The sequence below is a fragment of the Dipodomys merriami genome, unplaced genomic scaffold (assembly GCF_024711535.1).
Source record: "Dipodomys merriami isolate MVZ:Mamm:240054 unplaced genomic scaffold, mDipMer1.0.p SCAF_4, whole genome shotgun sequence".
Lineage (NCBI taxonomy): Eukaryota > Metazoa > Chordata > Mammalia > Rodentia > Heteromyidae > Dipodomys > Dipodomys merriami.
Window position 1 is genome coordinate 48,319,398 of NW_027205603.1, and position 19,304 is coordinate 48,338,701.

At 35.4% G+C, this 19,304-nt stretch overlaps 1 long non-coding RNA gene across 1 annotated transcript; it reads left to right on the top strand.

Annotated features, from left to right (window-relative positions):
- The first annotated feature begins 3,093 nt into the window (after positions 1 to 3,093).
- On the top strand, positions 3,094 to 18,700 carry LOC138806267 (uncharacterized). The gene is made up of 3 exons (XR_011365757.1): positions 3,094 to 3,126; positions 3,205 to 3,247; positions 18,465 to 18,700. It is a non-coding gene; the product is annotated as an uncharacterized lncRNA (long non-coding RNA).
- The last annotated feature ends 604 nt before the right edge of the window (positions 18,701 to 19,304 follow it).

The window sequence follows — 19,304 nt, forward strand, 5'->3', positions numbered from 1 at the left end:
CTGAGTTGCTAGGATTATAGGACTAAGCCACTACCACATGGCTTAATGTTGTATATCTTTGAATGAAGGAATATGTATTTTATCAGTTGTGTTTTTAGGTCTTTATTAGTTCTCTATTCAATTATAAAAGTTACTTTTTTAAAAGTATATTTGTTTTTCAATATTAATGTCTTTTGAATCAATTTTTCAAATTTGCTACTAAGTTTATTGTGTTCTCTTCATGGCCAATAGCTAGGGACTTATTTACTGAACTATAAAAATAGAAAATATCACAAAAGTTATTTCAAGAAAATTCTGAAACAAGTTATTTAAAGAAAAAAAGAAAATAGTAAAATTCTAAATTCAGACAGTCAGATGTATTGAATTCTTGGTTATTTCACCAATTTAGTGAAAACAAAACTACCCTAATCATGTATCTTGAAAAATGTTGTATTTTTACATTTTGAAAATTTCATATGTTTTGTTCTTTTGAAAACATAGTAGAAGAACTTTCTCTCTGTTTTTGAACAGTCGTAGAGTTTGAACTCAGAGCCTAGTGCTACCTTTGCACAATTGTGCCCAAACCTGTCACTCTACCATTTGTGCCTCAGCTGCACTTCTCGTTTTGTGCTGGTTAATTGGATTTAACGGTCACATGGACTTTCTTACTCCAGCTGGCTTTCAACCATGATCCTCAAATTTCCACCTCCTAAGATCGTCAGTAGGATTAAAACATGAGGCACAGGCACGCAAGTAAGAATTTTCTCTTAACATGGCCTGCTTGAAAAGCCCCTTACCCAGATAAATCATTTGGAAAAATTAATCTTTAAATTTTGTAAATAGAAAACTTTGTAAGAGTGATTTTCCTAATAGAATAATATTTTGGACAGCCTTAAAGACAAGCCACATTGTGGGGTTCACTTTGTTTTCCTCATAATAAAAAGCAGACATAAGAGGGAAGTAATAATTAGGAATTCTAGTGGATTTTCTTCTTAATGTGGTTTACGCCTCATAATATGTTATTAATAGAGAATGTCAGTGTTGTGATAATTGCTTAAAATAAAAAAATCTGAATTTACAAAAGAAATGGCAGAAGAGAAAAATATCTCAAAAGAATCACATAACAAGAAGGATGCCATTTCTAGCCACTTGAGTTAGCCATATGGGTTCTGTCACAATCTGATTATTTCTCCTCTTTCCTCAAGCTTTTCAAAATCTAGGGATTAAAGATAAAATCAAATTGAGATTACTACACATACATATGGATAGATAATGGCTAGATAGCTGGATAGATGACAGATATATATATATATGGAGATAAATACAAACACAGAAAGATAGATATATTTCTATCTCTCCATGTATCTAACTATGTACAATTTGCTATTATACTTATAAAACAGCCATCTTTAAAATTAGGAAAATTACTATTAAGTAACAATACAATGCAAATAATGAAGAATTTGCATGAGATTTGTACAACAATCTTGTGGGAAAGGCAAGGAATCATGATTCTGACTTTATTGTGAAATCATGAGACTCCAAAGATAGCAAAGGTCACAGTTTGTCTGGAACTCCAGTCTGCTGTTCTTAAAGTTTTAAAAAGATTCCCTAAAAATCTTCCTTAAAACTGTTAAGAATGTTTTATGAAATATAATACTACATATTTTATTTCTTCCTACTTCCTGCCTAAGGTCATTTTGATATTTATAACATTATTATGGATCATAGAAAATTATCAATACTGGGAGACAGCTGTGGGCATTAAATACTAAATGATTCCATGTGCTTTATTCAGCCTGCAGGGTGACCATTCCCCATTCCTGATTTAAGGGGTCTAAACACATGAAGATAGGTCTCATTTATTATTGGGGTAACTTAAGTGAGAATTGAGGGGCATGAGTAAGTAAAGTGAGTAAGAAAATAGTACAATTCTAAATTCAGACAGATGTATTAAATCCCTGGTTATTCCAATGATTCAGTAAAGACAAATCTACCCTAATCATTTTTCTTGAAAAGTGTTGTATTTTTACATTTTTGTAATTTTCATACAGGTTGATTTTTTTAAATCATAGCAAAAGAACTTTCTGTCTTTGGTCAGTCACAGAGTTTGAAGTCAGGGATTGCACGCTATCCTTGCACTATTGTGCTCAACCTGGCACTCTATCACTTGTGCCTCAGCTCCACTTCATGTGTGTGTGTGTGTGTGTGTGTGTGTTTCTGTGTGTGTGTGTGCGTGCATGTGTGTGTGTGTGTGTGTGTGTATGTGTGTGTTTGAACTTTATTGAGCTAAGGGATGCCCAGATAGTTCATAAAACACTATTTCTGGGTGTGTCTGTAAGAGTGTTTCCAGGAAAGATTAGCATTTGAATCCATAGAAAGTGAGGAATAGATCTGCCCTCATCAGCTAGAGGGTCTGGGCATAATCTCATACACCCAGGTTCAAACTGAGCAAAAAGAAAGTAGTTACTGATGTTGAATACTGCTGAGAGATCTGTGATCTCTTAAAAAAAGTGTAAGAGATTAAGGATCTGGAGGTCACAATGACCTAATTCAAACCTGTTGTGTTCACACAGTAAGAAAAAAACTAAAGTTAATTCATGCAGAAGAGGGAGATGAGGAAAAAGGAATTAGAAACCATAAGGATAGAAAATCTTGTTAGTACATTTTATTAAAGAATTAGAACTGTGGAGATGTTCAGAAGTATCAGTAGCCATGTATTATTTTTAAAGAGAAACTTCCAAGCTTTACAAAGGATCAAAAGTGAATGTTTAGTAACTACCTTTTATAAACGAGTAAACTTTACCAAATTCTCTGTTTTCAAATAGAGATTCTTCCAGAAAGATACATGATAGACACCAACCATTAATGTTCAATTACAACTATAATCAAAGTGTAGATTATATTTTCCCCCTGGGGTGGTGGAGTATTTGTTTTGTGTTTGTTTTGTTTGTTTTCTTGCTTGCTTGCTTGCTGTACTTTGTATCCAACCCATGCCCTTGCTCATGCTTGGTAAATATTTTACCACTGAATTAATCTCTGGCTCCAGTTTTTTGTTTTGTTTTGTTTTTTCAATTTTAGTTTATTTTACTCTTTAACTGGCTCAATACTATGCTGGTTCTGAATTATGTTCTACATCCTCATAAGGTTTGTTTTTATTTCTTGTCAACTGTTTGAGTTTCCAACAACAATTATATTGAGAAAAATAATTTATTTGTCTAACAGGTGAAGTAAGGAGTTCAAGTCCGGCTGGCACCATATTAGCCAGGTAGGTCAGGCATCTTATTTTCATGGGGGGGGGGCAGCAACGCCCCTGCCCATCACCTGCCTCCCAGGTGATGGAAGTGGCTAGAACCCTGGATTTGGGAGGGCACTTGGCTGATAGGTTACTGAATCTGTCAGTCTAGTGGCTGGGAATGGGAATTTCGTGTAGACATGACCCAGCTAGGACCCTATTTAGGCCCGGACCAACCCAGACTAATTATGCCATGATACATGTTTCTCCATGATCATACCCTGTGTCCTGTCTTCTGACTCATCTCCAGTCATTATGGCATCCTAATTCAGCTCTCCATCAGAGTTGAATTGGTTTGTTGGTACTGTTTTGTTTTGTTTTTCTTTCTTTCCTTTCTAGCCTGTTTCCTAACCATGTTAAGTGTATTTGGGGCTGCAAGCTTTTGTAACAATTGGCTGCCTGCAGCCTGCTAACTGCGTAATAAAGACTCCAATATTCCATCTTTCAAAATGTGCCTCTGGGATAATATACCTTATAACACAGGTAGAGACTCTAAGCACATAAATTAGTAATAAATACCAGAAAGAAAACCATACAATGAACTTTAAAAAAAATAGCATGGGGAAACAAAGGAGGAGGCAACAATGCTTGATAAGAAATGTACTTATTACCTTGCTCAAGTAATTGCAACCCCTCTGTACAGTATTTTCACAATAAAAAAGCATTGTTTTTCTTAGGATTTTTTGTTGTAAATATTGTTTTCTCTAAAATATTCTTCATTGGTTGAATTATTACTCTGTAAAAATACAAACTGGTGTAAAGGATCGCTTTTTGAGGCAGAATGTCTATGATGATGCTAGAAATTTACAAGCTTGCAGATGGTAAAAAGAGAATCTGTGAAAGAATGGCATGAAAACAGAAGTGTTAGGAAACAGTCCTGAAGGTTACATTCCAAGGAAGAGTATACGGAGACTGTTGCAGCTGGGGTGGGAATTTTTAAGTCACACCAGGAAAACAATCAACACCAGGTAAACAGAAACTTAACAGATTTTTGTAAACAAGTACAGGGCAGGGCCTTAATCAGCAAGTTGACTCAGACACCTTAGAGTCTGAAGGAGGCTTGAGCTGGGCAGCTGAAGATGTGACCTCAGAGCCTGGCGGCCCTCCCCAGGTGCTGGGCAGGGACTTCTAGGGAGGGCCTGCAACTTGGGGTCCTTTATGGAAAACAAAGGGGAGAAATATGTGCTGCCTGGAACAGAAAGAAAACAAGAGAAGGGGCCATCTTTCTCCAGTGGACCTAACAGTAATGAGGGAGGAATTAACAACACACTGCCCATAAAGTAGCTAAATTAGTTCAACCATAAGTCACTATACTGATTGGCTTTCCAATATTTTGTTGAAGACTGTTTGACATTCTTTGTGTAAGTAAATGTTTCAGCACAAGAAAAAGCTGAAAATGTCAATTATTCTATGCTTTGTTCCTGAGAAGAAAACAAGATCTCAACAGAACACTAGAAGTATAGAAAATATAATTTGATAACATGTGCAACCCTTTTAGTATTCTCAAGATTTTAAGAGAAAACATAGGAAATGGCGCTGTGGCTCAAGTGGTAGAGCAATAGCCTTGAGCTGAAGAGCTGAGGGACAGCGCCCAGACCCAGAGTTCAAGCCCCACAAGCCACAAAAAAAAAAAAAAAAAGAGAGAGAAAACATATCACTACCACTGAAGATTCCCAATCAAGTTGCCTGCCACTGTCACAAATAATAGGGACCCACCAACAGACCTGTGTTAATTGGGAGATACAGTGGAAAACCAGCTGACTATTTACTTCTGTTTGAGGTTAGACACAGAGTGTCTACCTTCACACACACAACAGTGTAAAGCCCCAAGTTTACTGCCAATATTAAATACATTGTTTTAAAAATAGATTAATAAGTAAACATCATCTAATGTTTATTAAGCATTTATTACTCAATGTAATTGTCTGACTTCTTTCATTTTCTTATTCTCCCTAATTATGAGGTTGATACCATAATTATTTTCCTTGTGAGATTTCTGAGTTTAAGCATATTCTAACTGTAACACAGTAGAATAGAGCAAACAGTTAAACTCAGGTACTCTAAGTGTAATACAAGTATTTTTCAATGGCAAATTTAAAGAAAATGTAAAAAAGTATTTTGATAGAAAAAATTATTTTAAAATACTACATAACTCAAATAATATTCCTTTTCTGAACTTAAAATTATATTGTTTTATTAACATTTTATACTTATGCTTTGTTTCTCATGTTATCAATTATCATTATATTTTAATATTTAATATTAATTTAATATTTTAATATTCACATAAGCATTTTATAAATAAGACACTGGTAGAGTCATCTCATTGTATCTCCAATAATTTTAGATTTTTAGCTTAGTTATTAAGTTTAAGTGTATTTATATTTTTTTCTCCCTTTAGTTTGTAAAATACCTTCATGCATTGTTTCTTCCAACATTAAAGATGAAAATTTTTCAAAGACATCATCTTGACAGCAAAAATAAAATAAAATAAACATACTTTAAATGTGATTGTTGAACTGGTATAAAAACAAAGAAGTTCTTGGGGCAAAAATTAAGAGGGAATGGAAACTGGAGTTCTCCTCTGTTTCCTGGGCTGACTGTTCACTCCTGAAATCCATGGGGCTTGATTTGGAAAAGGAACATAACTAGGAGACTTCAGCTTGTCTCTATTGAAAGTATGGCCAGAATAGAGACTCCATAAAGTCACAACCCTCAGAGAAGCAGAGGCTTTATAAAAAAGCAAGATGACACACTACTCGTGTGATTTAAGACATCTTAAGCTAACAAATTAAATTTATTCTGTGTAAATAACTTTCTGGATCACTTGTGAGCTGTAAAAATAAATCTTTACCAGAGTGTGTTGATGTACAAATATAAATCATACTGACCTTTTTGTTTTCTTTGACTCTAATTTAGTAACTTCACATTTACTTTCACTTGTATTTAGATAATTCTTCTCAGATATTCTCAACTTTAGTTTGTTGTTGAGGTGGGAAAAATGGAGAAGGCACATTTTGAGAGGTCAAATCTTGGAGTCTTTATTGGAGCTGTACTGGTCTGCAGGCAGCCAATTGTTACAAAGTCCTGCAGCCCTAAAATACACTTAATACAGTTAGGAAAAAGGCCAGAGAAGAAAGAAAGAATAAACATAATACCAACAAATTAATTTAGCTCCAATGGATAGCTGAAGTGGGACACCATGGTTACCATAGAACAGCCAGCGGACAGGAAGACAGAGACACATGGCATGGTATAATGGAGCATGAGCTGGTCTGTGCCTAAACAGGGTCTGGGCAAGGGCAGGGTCACAGGAAGCTCCCAGTCCTAGGCACCAGACTGACAGGTTTGTAAAGTTTTAGCCAAGTGCCTGCCACTGCTTCCAGAGATTCAGGCAAGCACATCACCTGGGAGAAGCGGGGCTTCACATCCCACCAAGAAGACCCTACCATCCACCATGTGGCCAAGATGGCAGTGGCCAGACCTGTTCTGTCTATTTCAATTTCTCATACTGTATCAGGACTTTTTGCAAATACAATCTTCTTAATGACAGCCCACTTCTTTTTTTTTTGGATCCGGTCGTGGGGCCTGAATGGGCTTGGGCGATGTCCCTCAGCTCTTCAGCTCAAGGCTAGCGCTCTACCACTTGAGCCACTTCCGGCTTTTTTCTTTTTGCTTATGTGGTGCTGAGGAATAGAACCCAGGGCCTCATGCATGCAAGGCAAGCGCTCTGCCACTGAGCCACCTTCCCAGCCCCATGACAGCCCACTTCTGACTAAAGCATTTTCAGTATCCTAAATACCTTCTGCTTTGCTCATTTTTTAATATAATTCTTCACTCCTCCAATGGATTTAGTTAATCTCTATTTATTGCATGCCTTGTCTTGTCCCATTATGTGACACATAGGCAAAGATCTTAAGTATCTCAAGTGCCTAGTAGTATCTGGTACAAAGTAGACCAATTTATTTAGTGATGATGAAGTGGGGATGCTAGGTCTAGCTGGTGCCATCTTGGCCATGTGGTACATAAGAAATTAGGTTTAACTGGTGTCATCATGTCTTCATGGTGGAGGGAAGGTGAAGTCCCACCTCCAAGGTGATGGGAATGCTTGAATTCCTAGAGGCAGAGGCCAGGACTTGGTGATAGATTACTGGACCTATCATTCCGGTTCCTTACACTTGAGAGTTTAAGGAGTTTCCTGTGACCCTGCCCCCTACACTTAACACTATTAGTCCCAGACCAGCTCAGGCACCAGGATGCCATGCCTCGTGGTCTCCTGTCTCTCCTCAGATCCCACAGCATCCCACTTCAGCTCTCCATTGGGGTTGTTCTGGTTTGTTGCTATTTTTTTCTTTCCTCTCCTGCTCTCATGGCTCAGTTTTCTGACAATGTTAAATGTAGTTGAGGGAATATAGATGCAGACTTTCTAATAAAGACTCCTGAATCTATTTCTCAAAATGCGGCTTCTCTGTTTCTCATGGCTGGACTTACCTTACAACAGTATTAATAAATAAAGGTCTTAAAAATTGAAAAATAACAATGTATTCTTATAGATTTATTTGTTTATATTTTGCCAGTCTTAGTGCTTGAACTTGGGACCTGGGCACTGTCTCTGAGCTTCTTCTGCTCAAGGCTATCATTTTAACTTGACCCACAACTCCACTTCTAGCTTTTTCTGCTTATGTGGTACTAAGCAATCGAACACAGGGCTTCATGCATGCTAGGCAAGCACTCTATCACTAAACCACATCCCCAGCCAAAATATAACTTTTAAAAGGTAGAATTTTGATTGGTTAAAAGTAGAAGAGGAATTTATTAAACTGGAGGCATAATTAAAGTGTAGCAAAATTAGATACTACAAAATGAGGGGGAAAATAGAGGAGTTAAAGATATAGAGAACGCCGGGCGCTGGTGGCTCACGCCTGTAATCCTAGCTACTCAGGAGGCTGAGATCTGAGGATCGCGGTTCAAAGCCAGCCCGGGCAGGAGAGACCGTGAGACTCCTATCTCCAATAAAACCATCAGAAAAAAACCGGAAGTGGCGCTGTAGCTCAAGTGGTAGAGCGCTCGCCTTGAGCTGAAGAGCTGAGGGACAGCGCTCAGGCCCAGAGTTCAAGCCCCACGACCGACAAAAAAAAAAAAAAAGATATAGAGAACATAATAGGAATATCTGGAATTCCTAAGAAGGGAATGGTGAAGGAGGGTTGAGCTAAATTTAAAAAAAGATAGTGGCTGAAAAAATTATGAAGAAATGACAGAGTAGGCATCTTTCAATTTAGGAAACCCAAAACATCTCAAACAGAAAAGAATCGTACTTGTAGAAAGTAAAAGTTTTGATGGGACTGTAGAGGAATCTCCCCAACAGAACCAGATTTCAGGACTAAGTAACAAATAGTAGCTGCCAACCAGGAGGAAGGGAGGGTTGACCCTTGTTTCAACAAACAGCCTTAGGGTATTTCCAAAGACAAAAGATAGAGAGAAAAACACAGAGAAACCCTAAAGCACCCGTGTGTGTGTGTGTGTGTGTGTGTGTGTGTGTGTGTGTGTGTGTGTGTGTGTGTGTGTGTGTGTGTGTGTGTGTGTGTGTGTGTGTGTGTGTGTGTGTGTGTGTGTGTGTGTGTGTGTGGTCAGTGAAGGAACTGAGGAATTTGAAGCATTTGGTTGCTAAGTAACAATAACAGGAATAAAAGGAATAATAAATAAATAAATAAAATAAATAATAAATAAAAGGAAATCAAACTCAGTTACAAATAGATACGAAAATAAAACACCTACCAAAGGCCTGAAAGAAGGTTCTTGCATACTTCTTGTAATAAATAAAACTTATTTGTTTTCACAATGATTATACATATAATGTCTCCTCACCAATTAAAATAAGAAATACATTCCCAAAAGGAAAAAACAATGGAAAAAAAATGAACCACTACCTAGACATGAAGTAACCAACAAAGGAAGACTGTAATGAGTTAAATGTTAGAATTATTATCTAGGGGTAGTAAAATAATTATTACTGAATGTTATATACTTGTTACTCTATTTTTAAAAAAAATAGAAGACAATTAAGTATAATTAGCAATAATAATGATTAGGTTTAAAAAGACTATTGGTAAAGGCACTGCTAGGAAAGATGGACCAACATGAATAAATATTGAGTTAGGAAAGTAAAAAACAATTTTAAAATGTTACATAAAATCCCTTGGGTTTTTGTTGTTGTTTTTTTTTTAATTCCGAAGTGAAAAATCCTATTGGTGGACTTACGAAAAGTGTGAACATAGTTCAATTAAAAAAGATGAAGAATAAGGGGAACAGTGAATAAGGTTGAGGACCCAGGGACTCTGGAATAAAATCAAATGATCTGACACATAAGAAGTTATAATATCACAGGGAAACAAGAATGAAGAAATATTTTAAAAGAGAAAAGTTGGGAGAGTTTGGATAAAAAAACAACAAGCATCTATCAACAGGTAAATATATCTTGGCACTTGGATACAAAGATAATCTCACCAAAGAGATAACTTAGTAAATGAATAGATCCAATGTGTTGATTTAGTCTACAGTACAGATACCATTCAGAAATGTTAACTGTAGGTGAAAGAAGGCAGATACAAAAAAAGCTGTGTATTATATAGTTCTATTTAAGTGACATTCTACAACAACAGGGAATTAGGTGCTCAACTCAAGGCAATAGTCTCTGGGAGCAGCATTGGGGCAAAAGGATTGAAGAACTGGTTGTGTCTGGTTTTGAACCCAACATAAATATAATCTTACAGCATTTCTGGGTCTGTCTGTCTGTCTCTGTCTCTATATATTTTGGGTCAAGCTCCTGTTTATGATCCATATTTTTTTCTGCAGATGTATTTTTTCATTTTCATTGCTGTTGTTTACCCTAGTTTGTAAATATGTCAAAATTCACTTATCAAATTGACTGCTTTTTTATTTATCTTTTATTTATTTATTTTTTTTGTCGGTCGTGGGGCTTGAACTCTGGGCTTGGGCTCTGTTTTGCATGATTCAGCTCAAGGTGAGCGCTCCACCAATTGAGCCACAGCACCACTTCCGGTTTCCTAGTGGTTTATTGGAGATAAGAGTTTCACAGATTTTCCTTCCCGGGCTGGCTTTGAACCTCGATCCTCAGATCTCAGCCTCCTGAGTAGCTAGGATTACAGGCGTGAGCCACCGGCGCCGGACCAAATTGACTGCTTGTGTGACGTTTACTTCTTAAAATTATGGCATCACAAGTAATTGGCTAATATTTGAATGTAAGTCATGCGTAAGCCTTACAAAATGTATATGGTCTTTTCCTTACCAAGTCTCCTCTCAAACAGACATTCAGCTCAATCTGGGTCTATAAAATACATAGATTCCAATGAATAAAAATAATAGTTTCCCTTCATTATTGATGTTTGGGGTTGTCTCTCAAATGTTATCACATCTTCTTTCCCACCAATGCACCACACTTCAATTTGTTTTCCTGTGGAATTTTTTTCCTTCAAAATATTGTCTAATTTAGAGCCAACTATACTCATCCTTCCCAACTCTCAATGTCAATAATTTCACACTATTCATTTTCTAGCTTATAGTAAGTAATCTGGAAAACTCAATCACACAGAGAGAGAGAGAGAGAGAGAGAGAGAGAGAGAGAGAGAGAGAGAGAGAGAGAGAGAGAGAGAGAGAGAGAGAGAGAGAGAGAGAGAGAATTGGCTGTCAAACAAAATTTGATGCTAAGAAATTCAACCTCAAACTGAAATAAGGAGAAGAGATTTGGCTTCTGCCATCTTGGCCACATGGTAGATGGTAAGGTCTGGGATCTTGTCTTCATGGTGGGAGAAGGTGAAGCCCCCATCTTCCAGGCGATGGGCATGACTGTCTGTCAAGGGAGGAGCAGGCACTTGCCTGAGAAGTTACTGAATTTGTCATTCCAGTGCCTGGGACTGGGAGCTTCCTGTGACACTGCTCCTGACCTGACCCTATTTAGTCACGGACCAGTACAGGAGCCATTATGCCATGCCACTTCTCTCCATTTTCCTGTCCTATCTCCTGTCCCCTGGTAGTTCTCCGATCACCATGACTTCCCACATCAGCTCTCCATTGGAGCTGAATTGCGTTGTTGATATTGTTTTCTGTTCTTTCTTTCTGCTTTGGCCTGTTTCCTAACTATGAAGTGCATTTGCAGGCAACTGGCTGCCTGCAAACCACTAGAGCTCCAATAAACACTCCAAAATTTGACCTCTCAAAATGTGACTTTTTGTATTTTCTCACCTTGCAACAAAACTGCAATAAATCAGGGTATCAGAACTGATGTAGGACTATTTTACCTTCAATAATTATGGTGGACAGAGCTACCAGTAAGAATATTTTAAATTGAAAGGCAAGAGTACAATGAAAGAATCTTTTGCATCACCTAAAAGTGCATGCTTCTGAGTCTCAGAAACCAACATACAGCAAGGTAACATTGTTAAATCCAAACCTGATTGAGTACTGCTTTTTATTATGGCTATGAAAATCATGTCATGAATACTCTCCATTTATTCCTCCATAGTAAGGATATTCCTAATGAATCTGTTATTCAATAACCACCAGCATTATATAAGTAATTGCATATTATTGCGTGACACTGACTAAAGCCCAGGAACAGATTCCTCTGCCCTAATTAATTTTTTCAAGCCTTTTATTCGGCGAGATGCTGCCTATCTAGATCTTTGAATGAAAGGATATTAATGAAGCTGCAATGCAGATGATTGTATTGAAAGTGATGAAGAATTTATTAGGAAGACAGTCATCATGGCTGTGCAGTATATGAGGCATAAAACTGCTATAAGTAATGACAGAGTGTACTTTAGGCATGTAATGGGCAGCAGAGCTACAAAAGGAGAGCTTGGAGATATATTATTTAGTAATAAAGTTCCCATAAAAATTGAAATATGAGGTGGAAAGATTAACATGGTCATACAAGTCATCTTTAATGTTCATAGGCAGGTCCTGCCTTTTAGAAAGAGTAAACTGAATTTATGCTTGTGACAACATGTAAGTCAAAACCCTTACTTATACATTCCATGCAAATTACTGTAGACCTTTGGTTTGCAGTTACCAAAGTAATGTTCAGTAGCATTTAAATTTATTACATTAACACTGGATCAGGCGCTGTATTTTCACCTGTCAAGTGGCTAACATTTGTAGGTCATGCCATTAATAAATAGATTGTTGACAATATACAGATCCCTGGAACACTAGTCCTAAATTGGTGAACATAAGATTGTGAATTTTGTTTTTCTCCTGTAAATTGCATATCAATGTGTTATTACTCACTAAAGAAATAATACTCTGATATCATTAGTAAACACTTCCCGTTTTTCTCAAAGAAAGGTACACATTGCTCTAATTTAGTATATGGGCTTTTCATGAGTTTCTTACCAACTGCGTAAACTTGGTTAAAATGCTAAATAAGTTTCACCTTCTAGTTTTACCTATGAGAGGTAAATGCAAATATCATTTTAATGAGATTATTAGAACAGTTATATAAATCAAATGGCTGATCACTTATTATAAGTATAATTCAAGTGCATTTTAATGGATAATGGATCAAAGTCCCAGAGAAGAAACAAAACACAGCTCATTTCTCATGTAGTCATATCTTAGCATTGTTTCTGAAGTTCAAGGTCTCCAGGTATCTCATTAGATATACAATTAAGTTGATAGTTATTAGGATGCCTGCCTTTTATGATTTCTCAGAAATGGAAATAAGAGTGGCTCTATTCAAAGGGAAAAATTGAATTATAAGAGAAAAATGGTAAATATTCACCAACATTTTATCTGCATTAGAAAATCTCCTATTTCAAGTCAATCACATAAAGTAGAGGAGTGAGATTATCATGTCAATAAACTAGTCATAGAGGCCTCAGTGAGAAATTAATATTGGCTTGAAGGGAGTGAAATACAAGCGATGTAAAGCTTAGGGAGGAGCAGCAAGTATAAACACACTCCTAGTTACCCCAAAGCATAAGAAAAATGCTACTGCCAATTCTAATATACCAAAGGGAAAACATAAAGTACTTGACTTAATTTTAAATATTAAAGCTCTCAATTTAATAAGGAAAGAAAACAAATTGGATGCTAAGTTTACTAAATTCCATGGTAAAAAATAAATCATTTGCCTATAAAATTATGAGAATGAAAAAAGGAATCTGTACAAGCTTTGCTCTTTCACTCAAAGTGCTAATTTTACTGCCACGGTATGTTAGTGATTGGTATTAAGATGGAAAAGACACTAAATTTGTGGGTAGAAAACAGAGACATGTTCTGATTGACCACAACATAATGTGCAGAGAGCACTGAACCTATGTGAACCAAAGACTATAAGCAGAAATTTCCCTGTAACAAGTGATACTGAGCCTTCTACTGCAAGAATAAGATGGTTACATAGATTCAGGTATAGTTTAAGAGTAAACTTACAATGGATTAACCCTGGTGGTACATAGAATCAGTATAGAGCATATTTTAAAACAGGTATTCTATACACAGTGAACAACTCACACTTACCAAAAAAGCTCAAATATCTTTGGAAAAAGACCACATTTACAATTGCCCTACTAATTGCTATATTTTATTGCTAATCTTTCACCATGTAAAATTTGCAAATTAAACATTATCATGTCAGTACATAGAGAAAAATATACAGCATTCATAGCTTGTATCCATAGTTTGGGGCATGACTTGGGGTCATTGAATGTATCTCTCATGAGTGATTACCATGTACTATGTCAATGTATCTGATGCTTTTATTTGAAGAAATATTTCCACTAACATGACTGGTAATAGCAGATTAAAAAATAAAATTATTGACTTACACAAATTTTCTCTGAAGACTAACCACCTGAAAAACAAAACAAAGCAGAAATAAATCCTTTATTCATCTGGGTATTAGTAAATACCTAACAAACTATTGAGGAGAGAGGAAAGATTGTAGCCCTTAGGTTTTGGTTGGTAACATTTGTTGATTTCCTTCGTGTTAATACTTACATCACAATCAATTTCAAACTAACAACATGACCTCAAGGGTTCTATCTCTTTTACTTTTTCTTTCTTTTTATAGATCTGAGCTTTTAACCTTTATCATTCTAAAGACCATTTTATATTTCTTGTAAAAGAGGGTTAGCAATCACATATTTCCTCAAATTTCTTTGTGTTTTTTCAGGAAGTCTTTATTCTCAAGTTTTTTATCTACATATACAATTTCAGATTGCTGGTTTCAACACTTATTTCTACATTTTAAATATGGCTCTCCAATCATTTTTACTCACAGGATTTCTAAATAAGAGGCCAATGTAATGAGCTCAGTCAATAAGTAAGATTTTTTTTGGGGGGGGGTCCGGTCATGGGGACTGAACTATGGGCCTGGGCGCTGTCCCTCAGCTCTTCAGCTCAAGGCTAGTGCTCTACCACTTGAGCCATAGCGCCACTTCCGGCTTTTTTCTTTTTGCTTATGTGGTGCTGAGGAATCGAACCAAGGGCCTCAGGCATGCAAGGCAAGCGCTCTACCACTGAGCCACCCCGTAAAATTTTTATCCCTGGTTTCTTTCACAGTTTCCTCTTTATTGTTAATATTATGCAACTTAAATATGATGTGCTTCTTCTTGGAAGATTTTTTTGTTCATCCTGTTTATGATTCTACAATTTCACTGGCTCTATTATTTATTGGCCATAGTGATTTTTTAAATTATCCGACATTATTACTTTAAAAAATATCTTTCTCCCTTTCTCTTCTCTTCTGCAAAGTGCAAATGATCAGATTCCTGTCAACTGTCTCTGACCTTCTAACACCAGATAAACTATGTATTGAAGCCCAGATACATGAGTGTCAAGACTTGAACTCAATTTTTCCCCCAAGACTTCAAGTTCTAAAATATAACCCTAAGGTATTAAAAAGGTAGAAACAATTTGACTGTAACATTTACATGTAGAGACTTTAGGATGTGATCATTATTAAACAAGAACATCATAGTGGCACCCATCCACCATTTCTGAACATGGTGACTTTATAAGAAGAGCAAGAGTCCAGAAGAGAAACAGAAATACATGTGAACGCCTTGTCACTTTATGTATTCCCATCATCACCATGGGACGTTCCAGGAGGAGATATATATATATGTGTCTGATCCAAGATAAATTTCTTTTATTTCTAAAATGTACAGCCATAGTAATTTTGTAATAGTAAGACAAAATAGATACTAGAGTGATTTTTTTTGTATCAGATGAGAAATTCTAAAAATAAAAACTCAAATCTTATATAAAAATTCATAGCAAACCTACCCTTTACCCTGGAGGAAAATATTATTTTTATTAGATAGTAAACCTTTTTTTTTTTGATCTGGAAGGAAAAACTGTCTAACCAACTGCTTTACTATGCAAATATTCTTAAAAGAGAGAATCAATCACCAAATCTGAATGTCAGCTTGCAAGATATGCAGAAGCAACAGATCATTGGAGATCATTCCAGGCAAAAAATAATATTTGATATGAAATAGATAAACATGTTTTGAATAAAATATTCAAGAATTTCTATTTTTGTCAATTAAACTCAGCTCTACAGATAAAAATAATATATTTTTAAATCTTGAATAAGAATGGATGACTTGAAAACAAGATAAGAACAAAAACCTTCATAAATTTTGCTACAGAGTGGCAAGTAGAAATTACATAACTATATTGACTTCTTCATTTTTAGTTGTAAATTCACGTCTTCTCATTGATCCCATTCTTGCCAGTCTCGCAGGGGTGGTGAATCATTTCTCTGTCAAGGACAATTTGGATATGTATAATATTCTGACCACGGACAATCACCAAGAAGAATTTGCACAGTTTATGTCTGTCCAGTCACGTACCAACTGATGTCTTGGGCTGATGCGCCCATCCTTGGAAAGAAAGTATTTAGATTGAGGCAACTGAATTTGTTTAAATTATATAGCTAAGGTCATATATGCCTGCCTTTTGAAATTTCTAAAGATTTCTAGGAAAAGTAGAAAGTTAATGAGGTTTTAAATCCAACTCATATGTAGTATAAGAGGTAAATAGCTTGCTTACTCTCTGACTGACTGTCTTTCCCTCTACTCATGTAACCAGCAAGACAATAATAATATTCAAAACAGAATTTTAGTCTTTGGGATAGAAGTATTCTTGACTACACTTTTCTAGGTCCTTTAGGTCAATATCTCAATGAATAATTAATGCCTATACTGCTCTAGTCATGCTAAATGTCATTCTTTCCTGGGATTTGGACCAAACTCCTTTAAAAGGGATAAGTTGTTTAGCATAGAATTTGTTTTTAGGAACTTGTCCCTATAAACATCTACTGATAGCCCAATTGTGCACAAAACCCAGCATAATATATATTATAAATTAGAATGACTGCAGAAGAGGTAGTTTCTGTTAGTCATGCAATGTATTCTGCCTCATTTTTGAACAAATATGCTATAAACGTTATTTGTCTAATTTAGCATGTCAAGCCAAGTATTCTTTCTTGTATGTCTTCATAGTTGTATGTATATTGTTTCATTTTTACCCACAAACCATTTTCTATATATTATGTTGTCTTTCCTTTATATGTTTAAAATTTGTATGATTTCAGTTGGTGAGTATTTCATTTTGCCATTAAAATTGATTCATTTTGTGCTATTCTAAGAAACAGACTAGATCATTACAGGGTAGATCATTTATGTTTTCAGTGCTGCTAATTGGTCTTTTGGCTTTTTTGCTTGTATCAGTTGGTAGTTATTTTTATCATAAATGTTTAAGTGTGACACTCATTAAGATTCCTTTTTTCTTTGTGAAAATCTTTTGCACATCAGAAATAGTCTTAGGTTAATTTTAACTTCATTGTGTAAAAAGTTACTTTTTTCACACTTTATGTCACACAAATAATATATTTCTCATATTTATTCACATATTTGTAATTACTTATACATTAGCTTCTTCAGTTTAAAATATATGATTCTTTTCAGTGCTCAAAACATCAAGATAAACAATCACTGCCCTACTTCACAATGATTTTCACAGTGTTGTATTATTCCTGTTGCTTTTCAATATTGCTTAAACCATAAATAAAACTCAAATTAGTTACACAAATTTTGAATTGTTAATGATGAAATAACTAATTGAAAATTCAGGAAAAAGAGATTTTATCCCTATCTTTCTTTATAATTAAATTTTTACAGAAAATTAAACTCTCTAGTTAGTCCATACTTACTCTGCTTAGGAAAGCACTTTTGCATGTAATAGAGAAACACTTTCCAGCAATTCTCAATTTAATTTCTGGTTGAATTTATCTCAACTCTATCACAGATCCCAGACAATATTTCCCAAATATATAAAAGAACAAGTGTCTTATTAGCTGTGAATACTATATCACAAGTCCTTTATATCATTTTCCATACATTGCACATAAATTCTCTGATGACTTTCCTCATTTCTCAAATGAATAAACTGAGACTCAGATGACATTTCTGATACCCAAACCAAAAATTAAACTCAAAAAATTTCAATTTCTAACACATAGGCTTTTTCCACACCATGTCACAAATCATTGTGTTTCAATCCGTATCAAAGACAAAACGAAACCTCAACAATTACTTTTTCTTAATAGGTAATATTTTTCATATTCTATTTAATTTTTCTATTTTGTAGATCATTCAAGGTCATATAATATGTGGAAAACCCTAAAATAGGAATAATCTTTTAAAAATCTTCTCTTATAACTTGCAAAATTTTTATTGGAATCCAATAATATGTTTTCTTATTACACACAGAGTACTACTTTTTTCTGTCTGACTTCCCTTAGCAATGTAGTTGAAATCACAATGAAACTGTAGTGGCACCTACTCCCACGTCAGCCTGGCTTAGCCAGAACAAGTACGTTCAATTTCTTTTCAAAATGCATTATTAGGTGAGAGATACAGTTTGAATTTTGAAATCAAAAGATATGCTAAGAACGAAGCAATCATCGGTGTTTTACTGACTGTTTAACCCCCCTTGGAGTTTTCCTGCCCCTTGCTTTGTGTCTTTCTTCACATTACCCTGTGTTTCAAATTTTCTTCCTGGTGCTTTCATAGTTTTAATCTGTCCCAGGAGCAGGTTTAAATGACAGGCCTCATGGAATTTCTTTTCTTTTTCTTTTTCTTTTTTTTTTTTTTTTTTTAAGATCTGAAGAGAAAAGAAGGACTACTTTCCAAAAGGAAAGAAGTATTTACTTGGAAAGAAATTCTCTGAAGGACACATCCATCACGAGCATCCCTCACCTTTCGACTAAGCCTTCAGCACTGCCGTGTGTACTAACGGGGCCACAAGAAATGGTGAAGGGAGCCTTCGGGAGAAAGCAAAGGAGCAAAGCAGGGCGATCTTAGAACAGGAATGAAAAAGAAGAAGCTACATGAAAGCAGTAAGGCACGTCTGTTAAGTATGAAATGAAAGCACAAACCACCTAGTAGAATACAGATGTTCATAATGGGGACCTTCGGTGGGTCAGCCTTCGGGCATCAAACCGGCAAGTAGAAAAAATACTCAAAAAGAAAAGAAGCCTTGCTTTTGAGAGAAGGATTTTTTTTTTTAATGTACCTTTCTCTAGAATAAAGTATGGTTGAAAATGTGAGGATCTGATGAAGTCTCTAGATGCAGGATAACTCTATAAAGTTTCCTAAAATGTTGAGTTTATTCTAAAGTAAATCTAACATTGGGAAAGTTATGGGTAACGTATTTCAGATTATTCCCTCACTTGGTAATGACCTCAGGAATGTGAGAAACAAAAATCTTCATGGTATAAAATAAAATTTAAAAAAGTCTTCATTTAATTGTGAGACTATTTCAGGCAAAGTATATTGAAGTACAAGTATAAATATGGCTATGGACAGGCATAGGAATTAACCAAGTTTTCACCTCACACTTTCAATTTTAATGGAAAGTAAAAAAATCAAAACTATGAGTGCAAAATTTTAGGATGACATTAAATAGTTGAAATTATTTATTTTAACATATTTTTCAAAAC